The sequence below is a fragment of the Schistocerca cancellata genome, chromosome 5 (genome assembly GCF_023864275.1).
Source record: "Schistocerca cancellata isolate TAMUIC-IGC-003103 chromosome 5, iqSchCanc2.1, whole genome shotgun sequence".
NCBI classification, from domain to species: domain Eukaryota; kingdom Metazoa; phylum Arthropoda; class Insecta; order Orthoptera; family Acrididae; genus Schistocerca; species Schistocerca cancellata.
The window spans coordinates 357,509,042-357,529,416 of record NC_064630.1 but is presented as its reverse complement, the minus strand read 5'-3'; the positions used below and the strand labels follow the sequence as shown (position 1 = coordinate 357,529,416).

General features: G+C 43.3%; 1 protein-coding gene across 2 annotated transcripts in view; it reads right to left on the bottom strand.

Annotated features, from left to right (window-relative positions):
- LOC126187688 (WD repeat-containing protein 47) overlaps window positions 1-20,375 on the bottom strand; it is a 676,574-nt gene that overhangs the window by 418,474 nt on the left and 237,725 nt on the right. The window contains exon 1 of one of the 2 annotated variants that reach the window (XM_049928929.1): window positions 13,698-13,931. The exons of the other annotated variant lie outside the window; for it this stretch is intronic. The gene's annotated coding sequence lies outside the window, so the exon portion shown is untranslated. Of the gene's footprint in view, window positions 1-13,697; window positions 13,932-20,375 lie in introns of those variants that run through there. 2 annotated transcript variants of the gene reach the window in all.

Sequence of the window (20,375 nt, the reverse complement as noted above, 5' to 3'; positions counted from 1 at the left end):
GTGCTTACAGAAGTAGTGTCCACAACATTATTTTGCGCTGTCCTGAAGCCTCTCCCCGTCCTTCACCTCATTAATAAATTAAAAACCGCTAGAAGCGGTTGTCAATTTGATGAAAAGTGAGTGCCGCTGAAACAAAAGTAGTGTTTGGTGCGGAGAAAGTAAGATAAGCCCTGCAAAGTGTGCGAAAACGTATACAAGCACCAATAAAAACGCACCGTACGTGGAGTTGATATGGCACGGCCATAAAGAACACTGAACTAGCTAGAGCCCTGTGCAAGCAGCCACGACGAAAAATGCGTTGGCCGTGGTATCAGAAAACCCACGGAGATGGCGCTGGAAAAAATGGGACTACTACACCGAACGGCAAAGCATGAAAGAGGTGGTGGTGCAGTTTTCGGGATAACCCCTTGTTATCAGTTTGACAAGTACTTCAAGCGGATTTTAATGTCAGTGACGTGAAGGATGGGGAGATGCTTCGCGACAGTGTAAAATAATGTTGCTTGCACAATTTATGTAACTATCTAACTTATAGGACTATTCTACTCCTTAACATAATATTACTAAGCCAGTGTAAAAGGAAAATAATTGTGAAGTAGTTCCTTTCTAATCCCTGTTTAGATCACCTGAGGATGCATCTGAATTTGTCGCGAAATCGGTCTTGGTTTTGATAAGACTTCCTAAACCAGGGCTATGTCTGTTGCCTTCTGATAAAAAAGATGGAAATTTAGTCTGAATACAGTCTTTCTTTCTTTCTATCTTTTCCAGTCGAGAACCTGATGCCACCAGGTGATGTTGGTGCCCTTCTGATGGCACTCTGACAATCTCAGAAATCAGCAGCAGTGGCCATTCCTGAATATGAACGCATTCTTTCATTCTTCAGTGCGCTCTTTCCTTTTACTACCCATGCTTTAGATTGCTCCTTCGTCTATAATGTGTAACGCTGAATACAGGTTTCGTCCAATGTTACGAAGCTTTGCAGAAATTCACGTGGTTCGCGTTTAATGACAACTAACAGTCGTTGAGTAATGCTCATTCGAATGTGTCTTGGTCATTCGCGAACAAGCAAGATACGCACAGGTGGGAAAGCTGTGTGATATTCAAAAGTTGATGCGAAATATGGTGGGCATGGCACATAGAAATTTTTGCAGTGCCAGGAGAGCTCGCTTTCATTTCAATACCGACTATTTAGTACGGTATTGTGAACATCTGCGACAATCTCTTTGGCCTTACAGGTCGTTGGTCGTCCTGAGCGACTATTTTCAATGGAAGAGCGGATTACTATAAAATGCAACTCCACTTTTGTGTTTGTGAGGTTAAACCTTTTTAAAATGAAATACTTCATCTACATCGTGGTGTCTGCTAACATCTACATCTACATCCATACTCCGCAAGCCACCTGACGGTGTGTGGCGGAGGGTACTTTGAGTACCTCTTTCGATTCTCCCTTCTATTCCAGTCTCGTATTGTTCGTGGAAAGGAGGATTGTCGGTATGCCTCTGTTTGGGCTCTAATGTCTCTGATTTTATCCTCATGGACTCTTCGCGAGATATATGTAGGAGGGAGCAATATACTGCTTGACTCTTCGGTGAAGGTATGTTCTCGAAACTTCAACAAAAGCCCGTACCGAGCTACTGAGTGTCTCTCCTGCAGAGTCTTCGACTGGAGTTTATCTATCATCCCCGTAACGCTTTCGCGATTACTAAATGATCTCGTAACGAAGCGCGCTGCTCTCCGTTGGATCTTCTCTATCCCTTTTATCAACCCTATCTGGTACGGATCCCACACTGCTGAGCAGTATTCAAGCAGTGGGCGAACAAGCGTACTGTAACCTACTTCCTTTGTTTCCCGATTGCATTTCCTTAGGATTCTTCCAATGAATCTCAGTCTGGCACCTGCATTACCGACGATCAACTTTATATGATCATTCCATTTTAAATCACTCCTAATGAATACTCCCACATAATTTATGGAATTAACTGCTTCCAGTTGCTGACCTGCTATATTGTAGCTAAATGGTAGAGGATCTTTCTTTCTATGTATTCGCAGCATATTACACTTGTCTACATTGAGATTCAATTGCCATTCCCTGCACCATGCGTCAATTCGCTGCAGATCCTCCTGCATTTCAGTACAATTTTCCATTGTTACAACCTATCGATATACTACAGCATCAGCCGCAAAAAGCCTCAGTGAACTTCCGATGTCATCCACAAGGTCATTTATGTATGTTGTGAATAGCAACGGTCCTATGACACTCTCCTGCGGCACACCTGAAATCACTCTTACTTCGGAAGACTTCTCTCTATTGAGAATAAACATGCTGTGTTCTGTTATCTAGGAACTCTTCAATCCAATCACACAATTGGTCTGATAGACTATATGCTCTTACTTTGTTCAATAAACGACTGTGGGGAACTGTATCGAACGCCTTGCGGAAGTCAAGAAACACGGCATCTACCTGTGAACCCGTGTCTATGGCCCTCTGAGTCTCGTGGACGAATAGCGCGAGCTGGGTTTCACACGACCGTCTTTTTCGAAACCCATGCTGATTCCTACAGAGTAGATTTCTCGTCTCCAGGAAAGTCATTATACTCGAACATAATACGTGTTCCAAAATTCTACAACTGATCGACGTTAGAGATATAGGTCTATAGTTCTGCACATCTGTTCGACGTCCCTTCTTGAAAACGGAGATGACCTGTGCCCTTACACCGCTGCAAGAAGGGGGGCAAGTTCCTTCGCGTACTCTGTGTAAAATTGAACTCTTTTGAGCGATTTTAATTGTTTCTCTATCCCTCTGTCGTCTATTTCGATATCTACCATTTTGTCATCTGTGCGACAATCTAGAGAAGGAACTACAGTGCAGTCTTCCTCTGTGAAACAGCTTTGGAAAAAGACATTTAGTATTTCGGCTTTTAGTTTGTCATGGCGCATCTCGTGGTCGTGCGGTAGCGTTCTCGCTTCCCACGCCCGGGTTCCCGGGTTCGATTCCCGGCGGGGTCAGGGATTTTCTCTGCCTCGTGATGGCTGGGTGTTGTGTGCTGTCCTTAGGTTAGTTAGGTTTAAGTAGTTCTAAGTTCTAGGGGACTTATGACCACAGCAGTTGAGTCCCATAGTGCTCAGAGCCATCTGTCATCCTCTGTTTCAGTACCATTTTGGTCACAGAGTGTCTGGACATTTTGTTTTGATCCACCTACCGCTTTGATATAAGACCAAAATTTCTTAGGATTTTCTGCCAAGTAAGTACATAGAACTTTACTTTCGAATTCATTGAACGCCCCTCGCATAGCCCTACTCACACTACATGTCGCTTCGCGCAATTTTTGTTTGTCCGCAAGGCTTTGTATATGTTTACGTTTGCTGTGAAGTTCCCTTTGCTTCCGCAGCAGTTTTCTAACTCGGTTGTTGTACCGCGGTGGCTGTTTTCCATCTCTTACGATCTTCTTTGGTACATACTCATCTAACGCATATTGTACGATGGTTTTGAACTTTGTCCACTGATCCTCAAAACTATCTGTACTTGAGACAAAACTTTTGTGTTGAGCCGTCAGGTACTCTGAAATCTGCTTTTTGTCACTTTTGCTAAACAGAAAAATCTTCCCACCTTTTTTAATATTTCTATTTACGGCTGAAATCATCGATGCAGTAACCGCTTTATGATCGCCGATTCCTCGTTCTGCGTCAACTGTTTCAAATAGTTCGGGCCTTTTTCTCACCAGAAGGTCTAATATATTATCGCCACGAGTCGGTTCTCTGTTTAACTGCTCAACTGCTGAACAGGGAGGAGGAGCTGGCGGTAGAGTTCTTCGACTTGGGCATAAAGAAGCTTGTGCCAAGGCTCACCGCAAGCACTGAACGGGATGGCAGGGCGGAAAAATAGTCAACAACTGTATCAACAATACCCTGCAACTTTTTTCAAATAAACTTTTCCTAAAAAAATACATAAAAGTCTAGCACACTTACTTTCTGAACATGCCTCGTACACTCAATTAGAAACAGTTTCCTCTTACGCCTTATCGTATTAGGCTTTCCATTTAATGTTCCATGGACATGTGTAGTTTTGACAATTTCGTCACTTCGCGCTTCATTTCCGCGTCCGACATAGTGCAACGTCGTAACTGACGTTTGCTTGTATAAGCCTGCACAGCACTGGTACCCAAGCTGACTCAACAGATTGTTGGCCATTGTGGATGCATTTTCAGATCCGCCCTAGAGATGCTCAAGCATGCTTGCATTAAAAGCTCCAGTAAGCGTGCAGCTGCGAGTGCAGAAGCCTCCAGAGTGCAGCCGCTGCAGTCCTCCCACCTACCGGGACGTAACCGCCGCAGCGGCGCCCCCCGCCGGCGACAAGAAAGCAGCGCGCCGCTGAATTGCCCCCTTAATGCCGGCGGCTGGCGGTCTGCAACCGTCCGCTCCCGTGCACAGCAAGAAACGCCACTGCCAGCTCCGGGCGCGGATCGTTAGCGCTCAGTAGAAAGCAGGGGACCGCCGCTGCTCACATCCTAGCACACAACAGGTGCCCGCCAATACGGCCCACCCAGTTAACGCCAACTCACCGCTTCCCAAGCAAAATTAAATAACAGACTCGTAATAAAAAATGTGCGTCACGGCCGCACCCTGCGAGCGGGCAGAGGAGGGCGATCTCTGAAAACTGAACTCACCACCCTGCTTCGCCAAACCGACAGATATATTAATTCAGTTTCAAGTGAATGGTTCCTGAGACCTTTTATGCAGACTGAAGCGACGAATCAAAATTTGTACCAGTGCCATGATTCGAACCTGGGTTTCCTGTTTATTAGGCAGTTGCGCGAACCACTATGCCACCCAGGCACAGTGACTTTTCACAACTACAATGACTAGAACTTCCCTCCTCAATGCAAATTCCCATTCGCGCCCCAGCCCACTTGGTATTTCTCCCGGTTTCGTTTGATGCTGAGGTAGTATTCCAACAGAGTTGGAGAGCCTCTGCAACGCTGTTCGAGTTTAGGAAAAATACCAAGTGGGCTGAGGCCTGAATGGCAATTTGGATTGAGGCGGACTCGAAGTCCGTGTAGTTGTGCAAAGCCATAGTGCCAGGATGGCGTAGTAGTTAGTGCCTCTGCCTAGTGAGCCCTAGACCCATGTTCGAATCCCGGCCTTGGTACAAACTTTTATTCGTCGTTTCAGTCTGGAGACATATTTCAGTTTCGCTTTTAAGGAAGACAGAACATATAATGGATACAGACTAGCGGAGAGTATCCACAATGAAATTTTCACTCTGCAGCGGAATGTTCGCTTATATGAAACTTCCTGGGAGCTTAAAACTGTGTGGCGGACCTAGACTAGAACTCGGGACCTTCGCCTTTCGCGGGCAAGTGCTCTACCGACAGAGCTACCCAAGCACGACTCACGACTTGCCCACGAAAAGCAAAGGTCTCGAGTTCGAGTCTCGGTTCGGCAGACAGTTTTAAGCTGCCAGGAAGTTTCATACTAGCGGAGAAAATATGAAAAGGAGACTTCTATGTCTGACGCACGTGGAGAGACTCCAACGACTGTTCTGTCCAGTCCTTAATATGAAAGAGAAATATTTAGTTGATATAAAATCCAAGCACAGATTCGAACTGCAGAAGAGATCACGAACCAACCGATAGCAATCACGGATTGACTGCGTGCATTATTACTGAGCTGATAAATACGATAGGCAAATTTTCCTATCAAAAGTAATTTTTCCCAAGACTCCGAGCTGCCCAACGTCTTGCCAAGGAAAAGGATCAACGAACGAGAAGATCGAAACAATTTTTAGATCTCTGGAAATCAATTTAATAGAATAGTACAAACATAGCGTGTTCATCGAGCAGAAAGGCAGGAGCCGTTTCACTCAAAATTGCTACACCACAGAGCTTCCACGGAAGGATACCTCTTTTTGCGTGGGCTCTGGACGGACGCCACTGTAGAACGACCAACCTAAGACCCAAGAACCCTCGCCCGTCACTGGAACGTAGTTTGAGGCGTCAGCGATCCCTTCCCGGTCAAGTTGGCGGCAAGGAACTATACGTTTTACTGGTGTAGTCACTCCGCCAACGAAATATACACATCAAAAAAGATTTTGCATCACCTCGGTTGCGAGTGTTCCGGAACCTGCACAGAAAATTAGAATAGAGATCAATATAAACATAATTTCCGCCCTTTTTATTGCTCATGAAAAACACCACCATACAGCGAAACCGTCATAGGTGGAGGTCCAGATTGCTTTATACACCGGTACCTCTAATACCCAGTAGCACGTGCTCTTTCATTGATGCATGCCTGTATTTGTCGTGGCATACTATCCAGAAGTTCATCAAGCCACTGTTGGTCCAGATTGTCCCACTTCACAACGGCGATTCGGCGTAGATCCCTCAGAGTGGTTGCTTGGTGGATCACGTCGTCAATAAACAGCCCTTTTCAATCTATCCCAGCCGTGTTCGACAGGGTTCATGCCTGGAGAACATGCTGGCCACTAGTCGAGCGATGTCGTTATCCTGAAGGAAGTCATTCACAAGCTGTGTACTATGGAGGCGCGAACTGTCGTCCATAAGACGAATGCCTCGCCAATATGCTGCTGATACGGTGACACTATCGGTCAGAGGATGGCACTGATGGATGTATCGTACAGCCGTTACGGCGCCTTCCATGACCACCAGCGGCGTACGTCGGCCCCACATAATTCCACCCCAAAACAGCGGGGAACCTCCACTTTGCTGCACTCGCTGGAGTGTCTAAGGCGTTCAGCCTGATCGTGTTGCGCATTATTCGACATGGTGGCGTTGCTGTCAGGGTCCCTCCGAACCACAATCTCTAGGTAGCGGTGATCCACTGCAGTAGTAGCCCTTGGGCGACCTTAGCGAGACATATCATCGACAGTTCCTGTCTCTCTGTATCCCCTCCATGTCCGAACAACATCGCTTTGGTTCACTATGAGACGCCTGGACACTTCCCTTATTGAGAGCCCTTCCTGACACAAAGTAACAATGCTAGCGCTTTCGAACCGCGGTACTGATCGTTTAGGCATGGTTGAACCACATACAACAGGAGCCGTGTACTCCCTTCCTGGTGGAATGACTGGAACTGATCGGCTGTCGGACCGCCTAATAGGCGCTGCTCATGCATGGTTGTTTACATCTTTCGGCGGGTTTAGTGACATCTCTGAACAGTCAAAGGGACTGTGTCTGTGATACAATGTCCACAGCCAACGTCTATCTTCAGGAGCTCTGGGAAGCAGGGCGATGCAAAACTTTTTTTGATGTGTGTATAACCGAGAGGGGAGACATCCCAAGCCCCACTCTGAAGCAGTACAGAGCCGCGATTTGTTGTTTTTAGACGTCGTGAAGAATGGCGTGCAAGTCTGCAGCCATCTTAGTAGCAACATATGCTAGACTTGTATAGGAAACTCACGACAGGAATCAGGTCGAATTTCTACAAAATGTGCGCTATTTCCGTGATCGCAGTAACAACATGCACTTTCATCCATTTCTGCAAAATCAGCCTGCCACCAACACGTCGACGCGTCAGCGGTAAGAAACATGCTCATTCGGCCTATGTCCCGTTCTCGTCTCTATTATTTCATGGCTCAGTAACTACTTAATACTTCCTTCCGATTGATTCTCTCTCAATAGATCTAGCGATTTTCCCTACGGGCTGCAATATGATTTTGAAACGTGCATTTTGCGTTCTTTTCCCGTGGGTAGCTCGCTTGTGTTTATAGTAGTCTAGAATTGTGGATTCATGGCCATGAAGGCTGCCTGAACATTACGCATGTGTTATAGGTCAATATACGGATTCTGGACTCAATTGCAGCACTCAGCCGTTCCTCCTGTCCATAATAAAATGAAACGAGCGACTAATGAAACGCCTACAGTAGGTTGCGATGCTGGATTGTACTAAGACAGGTGGTTTTGTAGGTGAGCCATAATTTAACTGTAAAATTGCAGAAAGGGGTACAGAGTTGCAGGTGCGCTTGTTATAACTGAAAGGAATCTACCATCATATTTACACAAAGCTGTCTCATGTAATGATCGTACCACATCTTTTTCATTTGTTAATCTCGTTGTGAGAGGTGATGGAGCAACTAGTTTTCTCCAGGGCTTCACAGGCCTGGAACATATACTAGTCCAAGACAAGTATACCCTGAGCGAATTATCGTGAAATCTCACTAGTATTTCGTCATCCACTGCGAAACTAACGTGAGTTGCTCCCCATCCCTATCCTAGCTCAGGTCGTGAGTACGATCTTGCAGTGGATGCTAGCTATGACAGAAATGACGATTATTTTTGATGCACATATGCGAAGTCGAAACCTTTCGTTCACTTCCTCGTGGATCAGTCGTATACTGAAATTAAAACCAACACACAGAAAAGCCAACCGTACAATTACCCATCACACATTAGAGTCCTATTTACGTATCTAAAGTTTGAATGCAGCACTACATATAAATGGGTGAAAAAAAGGCGCTTCTGGTATCGAAAAACTACTGCAGTTATTCAAAGCAACGAGGTACCCGGCCTGACTCTCAGAATTGTTTTTGAATGCTATAACCTCAACCATTATGCTGGACAGGTTCATGTATCACCGCACCCAGCTTTGATCTAACTTAATCCATAAAGCTACTCGATTCATGGTAGCGTTTTCGTTTGTTCATGCGATCTATTAGCAGTTCATCTGGCCAGTTATTATTCATCAGTCACCTTAATTTCAACTGTTATTTAAGACGAACGCGAAGACATGTAACAGGTCAATTTGACTATGCTCTATCTGATGTCATTGTTTGTGTTCTCAATTTTCTTAACATTTAGTGACCCGTTTTCGAAGGTTAATAAACACCGAATTACATAAAAGAAATTGAAACACGTTTTTTGTAAAGTGCTGTTTACCTGATCAAACCAATTCCAGTATAATTCAGCGTGCAGTGCAGCAATAATAGAATTATCGTACGCACTTCTCTTAAGTGGCACTCAGTACGAGAGTGAATCAAGAAGTAATGTGGCTCCTGTATCCTAACAAATTTAATATCGATCATATAACGGAAGGATTATTACAGACTATAGCCTGAGCAGTCCTCTACAGAATGATAACGTTCAATACAGCTTCCATTCTTTTGTACACACATGGGCCATCGTTGAACACAGACATCAAAACCAGTTTGAAAAATTCAGGATTTGTTTCCTGAAACATTATTTTAAAGATAAACCGCGCAGCGACCGTCCGACAACATCTGCCACAGATGCCAATTGAAGGCGTGTTGATGAAGTGATTCGAGGAGACAGAGTGATAGAGGTAACAATCAGCAGTGAAACCCGGCTTTTTAAAATAATGGGTCACGACGCGGGACTGAATATTTCGAAACTAGTTTTGATGTCTCTGTTTAACGATGCCGCAGAAGTGTATAAATGCATGGTGACCATGCTGAACGGCAGAGTTGTGTAGTTGAGGACAGTTCACCCTATGATCTGTACTAATTCTCCTGTTCACCATTAATTTCTTTTGGGGCACAGGAGCCACACTGCTTTTTTATTTACTCTGGTATTAAATCAAAAGCGTCGGAAAATGGTTTCACAGAGGAGCTGTGATACGAGAACTAGTGAATGTTCAACAGAAACGAAAGTAATGGAGAATGTGTCATAGGAAAACGTAAAGTGACTTAATATTCTCAATATACATGAAGGATTGTAGAGAAGATAATAACACTGTTTTATGACAATGCTGTTTTGTTGCTTGAACGCATTCATACAACGTTTCGTATTACCACTGTTTCTATGCTTTCTGAGGAAGCACTGGCGCGTCATGTTTTATCGTCAGGTGATGTGGTATGACATTCTCGAACTTTTTGTTCTTACTTGAATAGGCAATTGGTCGAGTCTCGAAACGATTAACCTGACTGAAGATTCCTTCTTTTTTTTTAATCATTCTCCAAAGTTGATGGCTCTTAATGAAAACCGGTGACTAATCTCCCACGGTATCAAATACGAGTGAGTTCTTCGACAATATAGATGTTAAAGTACTTATTCTATCAGAGTTGAAAATTTAATTACTGGTGTTCTGTGTTATGTGACATTGAAGCCAATGTGTTCGTGTATTTATTTTAGTATTTATTTTAGACAAGACTATCGTGAAACTTATTGCCGGCCGAAGTGGCCGAGCGGTTAAAGGCGCTACAGTCTGGAACCGCACGACCCCTACGGTCGCAGGTTCGAATCCTGCCTCGGGCATGGATGTGTGTGATGTCCTTAGGTTAGTTAGGTTTAAGTAGTTCTAAGTTCTAGGGGACTTATGACCACAGCAGTTGAGTCCCATAGTGCTCAGAGCCATTTGAAACTTATTTGGTATTTATTTATGGTCTATTACTGTCAAAAATTATCGTAAACAACAAGTCAGCCAATTTAATTGAAGTTATTTTCAATTAGTATTTGCAGGGTTTACTTATAACAGCTGATTTATCGTTCACACGCAAAATTTAGATAGATGAATACTGAGTTTTAGATACCTTTTTAACCACAAAACACTAGAAGGGAGGGGAAGGGGGGGAAGTATTACATTGCTACTAAACCATCGTGAAGTTTACAGCTCCACATTTGATTCAAAGTAGTCGTAATTTGTAGGCTACGCAATAGTTGATTACAATTACTGGATCTCCAATGGTATGCTATACACCAAAATAATTACAAAATGTCCTGTTTTGTACTCTACCAGACCGTTTTGCAAACTAAGGTTAGCTGAGATACAAGTGCTGCTAAACCTTATACAATATATTTGTACGCAAAGGCGATTGAAAAGACGAAATAAAAAAAGGCTACAAAGAAACTCACTGGTGCGGTAGCAAAACTGTCCTTACATCAATATGCTGATCCTAAAAATAAAAGGAAGAAACAGCTGCTGTACACACGTACCGGAAGATACCCATGCCACAAGCGGTACGCGTCGCAATGCACATTCTCCGTAGGTACCTAGCGGAATAAAGTTAGCAAAGTTCGTTTTTCGTTAGTCAGAATCATTTTCAACAAATTTAAGTTTTCTAAGAAAAATATGCCTGGATAAGTTCGTTTGGCTTATGTAATATTCCGTAGTTAGCGCACCAGCATTTTGCTACATTAAATGAAACAAAACATGAAGATAGATGATATACCAAGAGTCGAGGTCATAGATTGCAGTTATCTGGAAAAAAACGTGAAAGGGGCTCGTGAAATGCGGGTACATAAACCAAGAACAATGTAGCAAGTGGAACGGTGAAACGCTTTATGGTTCGCGGCATGCTAAGCGAGGTTACTTTTAACGGACATTCAAGGAGAGAGTAATTGCTGCAGAACTATTGCACTCCATTTCTCTTAACCCTTAAGTAGTCGCTTTCCTTTTTGTTACTTTATTGCTCGCTTGGTGTACTGTGTACAAATATACATGATCCTCCTGATTAGAACTTTAACATCTACCACTAAATAAGTGCGACTATTTGTGATTAGTGTAGACATACAGTGAGTTTAGTTTGTAAAAAAAGTTCAGCAAAGAAAGGTTCAGCAATTAAACACAATAAAAAGCACGTAGTAAATGTATAAGTTCAACATACCAAGCAAATATGCGAATTTCAGTAAAATAATAGGTGAGTAGCCAGCGTTGAACAACACGATTTCTTCAGAGATTATGCAAAAATGGAGAAGTGGCGTATGGACTACACCAGCACGAGTATTTAATGGTTAACATCGGAAATAACGGCTGTTGAGTACACGATGCGACATAAACAGCAGAAGCTTCTAGGATTTATTCAGAAGAGTTGATCGAAAGAAATGATATATTAATACGTCATTTTCCGAAGTTTCGTAGTTTCATGGTAGCGGATGGAACTTTATGCACGGTTTCTCTCTAAGAGGGCGGTTGTTCGATTCCTCTTCGCACAGCCATTTGTGGGGCGTGGCACTGTCAAAACGCCGCGCAGCTGGTGTATTAGTTTACGGAACTCGGTTTGTCACGCTTACTGAGACCAAATCGCTACAGTTTGTTTATCGGATTTGGGCCGTATACAGCAATTTTACATTCATTGAGAGGTTTTATGTTGCCGGAGCCGAACACCTAATGAAAAATGCGCAATGCAGGTAAACTTCCTTACATGATATATGGCGTTGTCATTCTATAAACGACTTAGAAAGTCTCAAATACTAATTCCGTCCACACCGACAGTATGTATCTCAACTTATAGTAGCAATTTATTTAAAAAAATAACTTCCTGGTCACGTAAACAGAAACATAGTATCCTACTTATGTTGTATGGATTATTAACGTCTGTTCGATGTACTGACAATGCGGTCACGATGAGTGTAGAATATACCGTAGCGACATGATGCTTCTATAGTAAAAATGCAACAAGTATAATTTGAACTAAAAATTATTTCTTGAAACGAATCATAAGGAATATACATAATGGCTTTCTCGTTCTACATTAAATGAAGTCGAAGAAATAGTTGTCAATAATTGGTATTAGTTATTACAAAGTAGAGCGGCAAAATAACGCTGCCATAACGCCGGTGACTTATAAGCCTTGCACATTATAATTCATTTCGATATATATGATGAATATGTAATGTTGGTGAAGGACTACGAATATGGAAAACATCTGGTCACAGGCAATCAACAAATTGTAACAGTTTTAACTAGGAGCAACTTTCAGGTTTATTTATATCGTAGTAAGGAAAGAAGTTACACACTATATATATATATATATATATATATATATGTGTGTGTGTGTGTGTGTGTGTGTGTGTGTGTGTGTGTGTGTGTGTGTGTGTAAACATATTTTGTGTATCAACAATGACTTCACGAATACTAACGAAAATGTATTTATAAATCACCGTGTGTGTGTGTGTGTGTGTGTGTGTGTGTAAACATATTTTGTGTATCAACAATGACTTCACGAATACTAACGAAAATGTATTTATAAATCACCGTGTGTGTGTGTGTGTGTGTGTGTGTGTGTGTGTGTGTGTCGGGGAAATAAGGGGCGTTTTTTCTACATGTAATATGAGTACTCTTGCTTACTAAAACCAATTATAAGTGTTTGATTGACGAACTTTAGGAATTACTAGATTCTGAATTTCAGAACTATATAAACGATCTGCAACGGAAATCGACGCGTACACAGACCGCAAGTCGAAAGTAAAGAAATTGTTGGTCATTTTAATAAGCCATCTTCTAAAAACAAAGTCGTGAATGAGTAAGAAGACTAGCAGTTTTAGTATCCATTGATTCCCTGTGACCAAACACAACATTATCTGACTGACGAGGATTATCAGTCAGACACCGAGTAACTACGGAGTAAATTTGGACTGCTGCATCTAAAATCGCTGTGGAGACTACGACTGCACTGGCTAATTCAAATATTCTAGGACACCTTAATCCTACCAAATTCTATGCTACTCTCAATTACACTTTTACATTCAGCCTGATCACATCTTAACTGCAACACTCTTACAGCCTCCAAAAGGCGTTTCACCGGCATCTAATGCAACAATGAAACTTCTCGACATTAGAACTATGTACTGGACGAATTCCACCATACCCCTCGGTGGCTTGAATCGGACCGGAACGGGTAACTTCGCGGCGCATGACAGTTAAAATCCGTTAGAATACTTAGTTACAGCACATTGCAAGAGTTGAAACTCATCTGAAGAAACACTATACTACAACACTTTGCTACATACGCTTACTGAGGACGGTGTTATTTTATCTTCCCGGTTTTGGATCAGCCCAGACTCCAATGTCCTCACTGTCGCCGAGGTTATACGACGCGAAGGCCACTGCGTGTATCCGAGATCCGACGGCGGTCGCTGACACGAGACGGAGCACACAGAGTCACATCACAACAGAGCGCACAGCACAAGACGAGACGAGCAGCGGTGCGGAGCGGAGCGCAGCGCGGCCGACGCGACCATGTGGGCCGCCCGGTACGGAGTGTCACTGCATCGATCGGCCGCCGGCCGGCCGGTTGGCTGGCTGGCGCCGGCGGAGGAGGGCGCCGACCGAGGTGGGGCTGGCCGGCCGGCCGGCCGAGACACGCACCGTTACCTGCGCCCCGGCCCGTCACACATCCAGGCCGCATTTCCCTTTCTCCGACCGCAGTCATCTCCCCGGAATCTGGCACTGAGAGGCGGAAAAGTACTAAAAGAGGCGCCAAGGAAGTAGCCTGCAAACTTCCACCCGGCCACCTCCTTCAGTACGCTGATGGCACCGCTTCGCCCTCTGCCCTACACTCTAAAAACCCAAATGATGCCTCAAAATCCTCCTCAGTTAGTTAATCTCCAGGAACAACCAATGGCTTGTCAAGATCAACCTCTCCAAAAGCCAGGCAATAATTATTACATGCGGCTTTTCGCGGATGATGCTGTAGTATATAGAGAAGTTGCAGCATTAAAAAATTGCAGCGAAATGCAGGAAGATCTGCAGCGGATAGGCACTTGGTGCAGGGAGTGGCAACTGACCCTTAGCATAGACAAATGTAATGTATTGCGAATACATAGAAAGAAGGATCATTTATTGTATGGTTATATGATAGCGGAACAAACACTGGTAGCAGTTACTTCTGTAAAATATCTGGGAGTATGCGTACGGAACGATTTGAAGTGGAATGATCATATAAAATTAATTGTTGGTAAGGCGGGTACCAGGTTGAGATTCATTGGGAGAGTCCTTAGAAAATGTAGTCCATCAACAAAGGAGGTGGCTTACAAAACACTCGTTCGACCTATACTTGAGTATTGCTCATCAGTGTGTGATCCGTACCAGATCGGGTTGACAGAGGAGATAGAGAAGATCCAAAGGAGAGCGGCGCGTTTCGTCACAGGGTTATTTGGTAAGCGTGGTAGCGTTACGGAGATGTTTAGCAAACTCAAGTGCCGGACTCTGCAAGAGAGGCGGCTCTGCATCGCGGAGTAACTTGCTGTCCAGGTTTCGAGAGGGTGCGTTTCTGGATGAGGTATCGAATATATTGCTTCCCCCTACTTAAACCTCCCGAGGAGATCACGAATGTAAAATTAGAGAGATTCGAGCGCGCACGGAGGCTTGCAGACAGTCGTTCTTCCCGCGAACCATACGCGACTGGAACCGGAAACGGAGATAATGACAATGGCACGCAAAGTGTCCTCCGCCACACACCGTTGGGTGGTTTGCGGAGTATAAATGTAGATGTAGCCTCACCTATAGTCTCATTACAATTACACGATACTAGACATTTTCACGTTTTGGAGCTGCCTTTCTTCAGACGTCACAACGTCACACCCGAACTGTTCACCACTGCAAACCTTCCACAACAAAAGGTCAGTTCATTTCTAATCCCTTGTCTGGCTTTTTTTCTTGATATGCTTGGATCCCAAATCCGAGGTCTGGCTGTTTTATTTCTCATATCATCAGACGTGAGACGTCATAATCACACCAAAAACAACACACACAAAACGATGATAACGAAATACGCATATTTCGTACACGGAACTAGCCAAAAACCATATCACAAAATGTGATTCGGCATCACATTTTGTTATTAGATCGGCATACAGCAGACAAGCTTTATACGATATTGCCTGGGGCCGATCTTTTTGAAGGCAGCAAATCTTCATTGCAACTGGTTGTTCAAAAAAATGTTCAAATGTGTGTGAAATCTTATGGGACTTAACTGCTAAGGTCATCAGTTACTAAGATTACACACTACTTGACCTAAATTATCCTAAGGACAAACACACACACTCATGCCCGAGGGAGGACTCGAACCTTCGCCGGGACCAGCCGCACAGTCCATGACTGCAGCGCCTGAGACCGCTCGGCTAATCCCGCGCGGCCAACTGGTTGTTAAGAGGCATAAATATAGCGTCATAATTTGAAGTGATGTCGTAGCGTAGAATCATGTCATGAAGAAGGCTGTGGGTTCAAATCTCTTAGATGTCATTTTTTTAAAATTGTAAATCTTTAACAAAATGATCGATTATTATTATTATTATTATTATTATTATTATTATTATTATTTTAGTTAACTCTTTTAAATGTATATTTCTTTTATTTTCAATATTTCGGCAGATCATTTTCATCATCGTATTGACTTTTTTATTTGCTCTTATTTTTTCTTCGTATCATTCATTCTTCGCTCGGAATATGTCTCTTCTATAACCTGTAACCGAGTGGCCTGTCACGACTACTTATAGGTCGCTTCATCTCGTGTAGCCATTGTCAGGTTAGTTTCACACAACTGAGGAAAGCAAGAAGTTACAGTTCGCTTTTAGTGCTGAAACTAATATTTTTCTGTCTTCAGTTTGCTCGTGCACTTTAGCTTTAATTGCCGTGAATAAAATGAGGCTGATTAATTGGTCTGCTGCAGGTTCTTGAGCGCCGTTTTGTCCGGTACATGCCACATCGCGAGGTTGTGGTTAGGTTAGGACACTAGTGCAAATTCAGGGCTACAAAATGTGTCGTCTGCCGCTATTCAGTCATTGGTCACTTAAAAACAGTTCTAGACAGAGCATCTGGCGTTCCTGCCAAACCTAACGGCTACCGCTTCCACAATACATGAACAGCATTCAGCACTTTCAGAGGACCCGCCGTGTATGCGTTTCGTCTTTAACCGAGCAGCAGCCGAAGTGACAACACAGTAGCCTCAAGTGACAGACGTCAACTGCCAAGTAATTTTAATCGCACTGTAGTAACCATCCAGGAGAAAGACCACAGCCGACTACTAACTGGCCGAACTTGGGGATTACTCACCTCTACTATCCACCACACCTACAAAATCTTGATTTGACCCATCTCTCCTATGTAAATGTTACCTGTTCTATGCCTCTCCAAATCCTTGAACGTGCTACACTCTGCCTTGCTTTCTGCATGCGTTTACCTTCCCCCACAATGATCCTTTACGATCTCATCACATTTCCACCTCAACTCAATCACATTTAACAACTTTGAACAACGTACACCATCTGCAAACTTGACTCCAATAATCTTACTGTTTTTCACCTAACTACAGTTCGTAGTACACTGCCACGTTCCAAAAACCGTACACGTGCACGCACTCCTGATCCTCTCCCAACGAAATTTCAACCGTCTTCCTCTCCCATACAATGAAATCTGCCCCAACATTTACCCCTCCTAACAACTACTATTATTCCACCGCGCCCAGCCCAACTCGTCAGGGCTTCCTTTCCTTTCTCTCCTCGTCTTTACCTACCGCTTCTCCCCTTCCCTCCCCATCTTGCCCTACCTCTTTTTTCCCTTTATATTATGGCCTTACCAATACCACCTCCCTCCCCCAATAGACCTCCCTGACATCCACTCCGCCTCGCCTCGCCTCCATTGGTACTACCTGCCAGTCCTCCATATTTCTAATATTTGCTTCTCCAACAGACGATTTTTTTTTCAGGGCAGGTAATTAAACTTTTAGTGACAGTTTAAAATCACAATTTTCTACATTTTGTTTTAAATGTGTTCTTATTTTTTTGTCTTACCTTTTAGTATTCCTGTTTTAAAATTAACGGCAAAACGAAAGAAGCCTTCATTAAATTCACCCTTCCAAATTTTAAGATAACTTACCCGATGAGCGGGTTGATTGTGACGCTCACAGGCCCCCCCCCCCCTTATGGGGTGACGGATGACATAAAATACAGAAAATCTAGATGGCAAAACACTCGTTCGTCCAATTCGTGAATCTTGCTTCCCAGTCCAGGATCCTTAGCAAACACTATTCATGAAGAAATTAGGAAGACATTTGAAGGCGGTGAACACTTACAGCTTTTATATGTTTTGGAAAATTGATTGATCATAATAGCTACATGTCACTTCATTAAAACTGGTGGTTTCGTTCAAATAACAGGCCATCCTCAGCCATATACATGGTGTCCGAGAAGTCCCCCTACCCGTCTTGACTTCGAACATACGCACAGGAGCAGCTGAAATTCAAATACCGCTGTCAACAGAGAGAGATCACAATAAAAAGGATTTGAATTTGAAAGGACTTAGACGGATATTTGTGAATGAATTTTCGAACGAGGACATCGAGGAGCGCGTATTGCAGCCTGTCCTGCTTTGTTTGCACAATTTATAAACGCTGTATCTCGACAAACAGTATTATTTTCCGTTTAACCTGCGATCTATAGCATTTCACACAGGAGGAATGTGGCTTTAGGGTCTAAGGAAGGAAATTGCTGGGAACGGCATCGCTCGGCTACATCTCCAACCCCTTTGAAATGGTCACCTCGAAGCCTGGATATTGTTGTTGTTGTTGTTGTTGTTGTTGTTGTGGTCTTCAGTCCTGAGACTGGTTTGATGCAGCTCTCCATGCTACTCTATCCTCTGCAAGCTTCTTCATCTCCCAGTACCTACTGCAACCTACATCCTTCTGAATCTGCTTAGTGTATTCATCCCTTGCTCTCCCTCTACGATTTTTTACCCTCCGCGCTGCCCTCCAATACTAAATTGGTGATCCCTTCATGCCTCAGAACATGTCCTACCAACCGATCCCTTCTTTTGGTCAAGTTGTGCCAAAAACTTCTCTTCTCCCCAATCCTATTCAATACTTCCCCATTAGTTATGTGATCTACCCATCTAATCTTCAGCATTCTTCTGTAGCACCACATTTCGAAAGCTTCTATTCTCTTCTTGTCCAAACTATTTATCGTCCATGTTTCACTTCCATACATGGCTACACTCCATACAAATACTTTCAGAAATGACTTCTTGACACTTAAATCTATACTCCATGTTAGCAAATTTCTCTTCTTCAGAAACGCTTTCCTTGCCATTGCCAGTCTACATTTTATATCCTCTCTACTTCGACCATCATCAGTTATTTTGCTCCCCAAATAGCAAAACTCCTTTACTACTTTAAGTGTCTCATTTCCTAATCTAATTCCCTCAGTATCACCCGACTTAATTCGACTACATTCCATTATCCTCGCTTTGCTTTTGTTGATGTTCATCTTATATCCTCCTTTCAAGACGCTATCCATTCCGTTCAACTGCTCTTCCAAGTCCTTTGCTGTCTCTGACAGAATTACAATGTCATCGGCGAACCTCAAAGATTTTATTTCTTCTCCATGGATTTTAATACCTACTCCGAATTTTTCTTTTGTTTCCTTTACTGCTTGCTCAATATACAGATTGAATAACATCGGGGACAGGCTACAACCCTGTCTCACTCCCTTCCGAATCGCTGCTTCCCTTTCATGCCCCTCGACTCTTATAACTGCCATCTGGTTTCTGTACAAATTGTAAATAGCCTTTCGCTCCCTGTATTTTACCCCTGCCACCTTCAGAATTTAAAAGAGAGTATTCCAGTCAACATTGTCAAAAGCTTTCTCTATGTCTACAAATGCTAGAAACGTAGGTTTGCCTTTCCTTAATCTTTCTTCTAAGATAAGTCGTAGGGTCAAGTATTGCCTCACGTGTTCCAGTATTTCTACGGAATCCAAACTGATCTTCCCCGAGGTCGGCTTCTACTAGCTTTTCCATTCGTCTGTAAAGAATTCGTGTTAGTATTTTGCAGCAGTGACTTATTAAACTGATAGTTCGGTAATTTTCACATCTGTCGACACCTGCTTTCTTTGGGATTAGAATTATTATATTCTTCTTGAAGTCTGAGGGTATTTCGCCTGTTTCATACATCTTGCTCACCAGATGGTAGAGTTTTGTCAGGACTGGCTCTCCCACGGCCGTCAGTAGTTCCAATGGAATGTTGTCTACTCCGGGGGCCTTGTTTCGACTCGGGTCTTTCAGTGCTCTGTCAAACTCTTCACGCAGTATCGTATCTCCCATTTCATCTTCATCTACATCCTCTTCCATTTCCATAATATTGTCCTCAAGTACATCGCCCTTGTATAGACCCTCTATATACTCCTTCCACCTTTCTGCTTTCCCTTCTTTGCTTAGAACTGGGTTTCCATCTGAGCTCCTGATGTTCATACAAGTGGTTCTCTTTTCTCCAAAGGTCTCTTTAATTTTCCTGTAGGCAGTATCTATCTTACCCTCAACATCCTTACATTTGTCCTCTATCCATCCCTGCTTAGCCATTTTGCACTTCCTGTCGATCTCATTTTTGAGACGTTTGTATTCCTTTTTGCCTGCTTCATTTACTGCATTTTTATATTTTCTCCTTTCATCAATTAAATTCAATATTTCTTCTGTTACCCAAGGATTTCTACTAGCCCTCGTCTTTTTACCTACTTGATCCTCTGCTGCCTTCACTACTTCATCCCTCAAAGCTACCCATTCTTCTTCTACTGTTTTTCTTTCCCCCATTCCTGTCAATTGTTGCCTTATGCTCTCCCTGAAACTCTGTACAACCTCTGGTTCTTTCAGTTTATCCAGGTCCCATCTCCTTAAGTTCCCACGTTTTTGCAGTTTCTTCA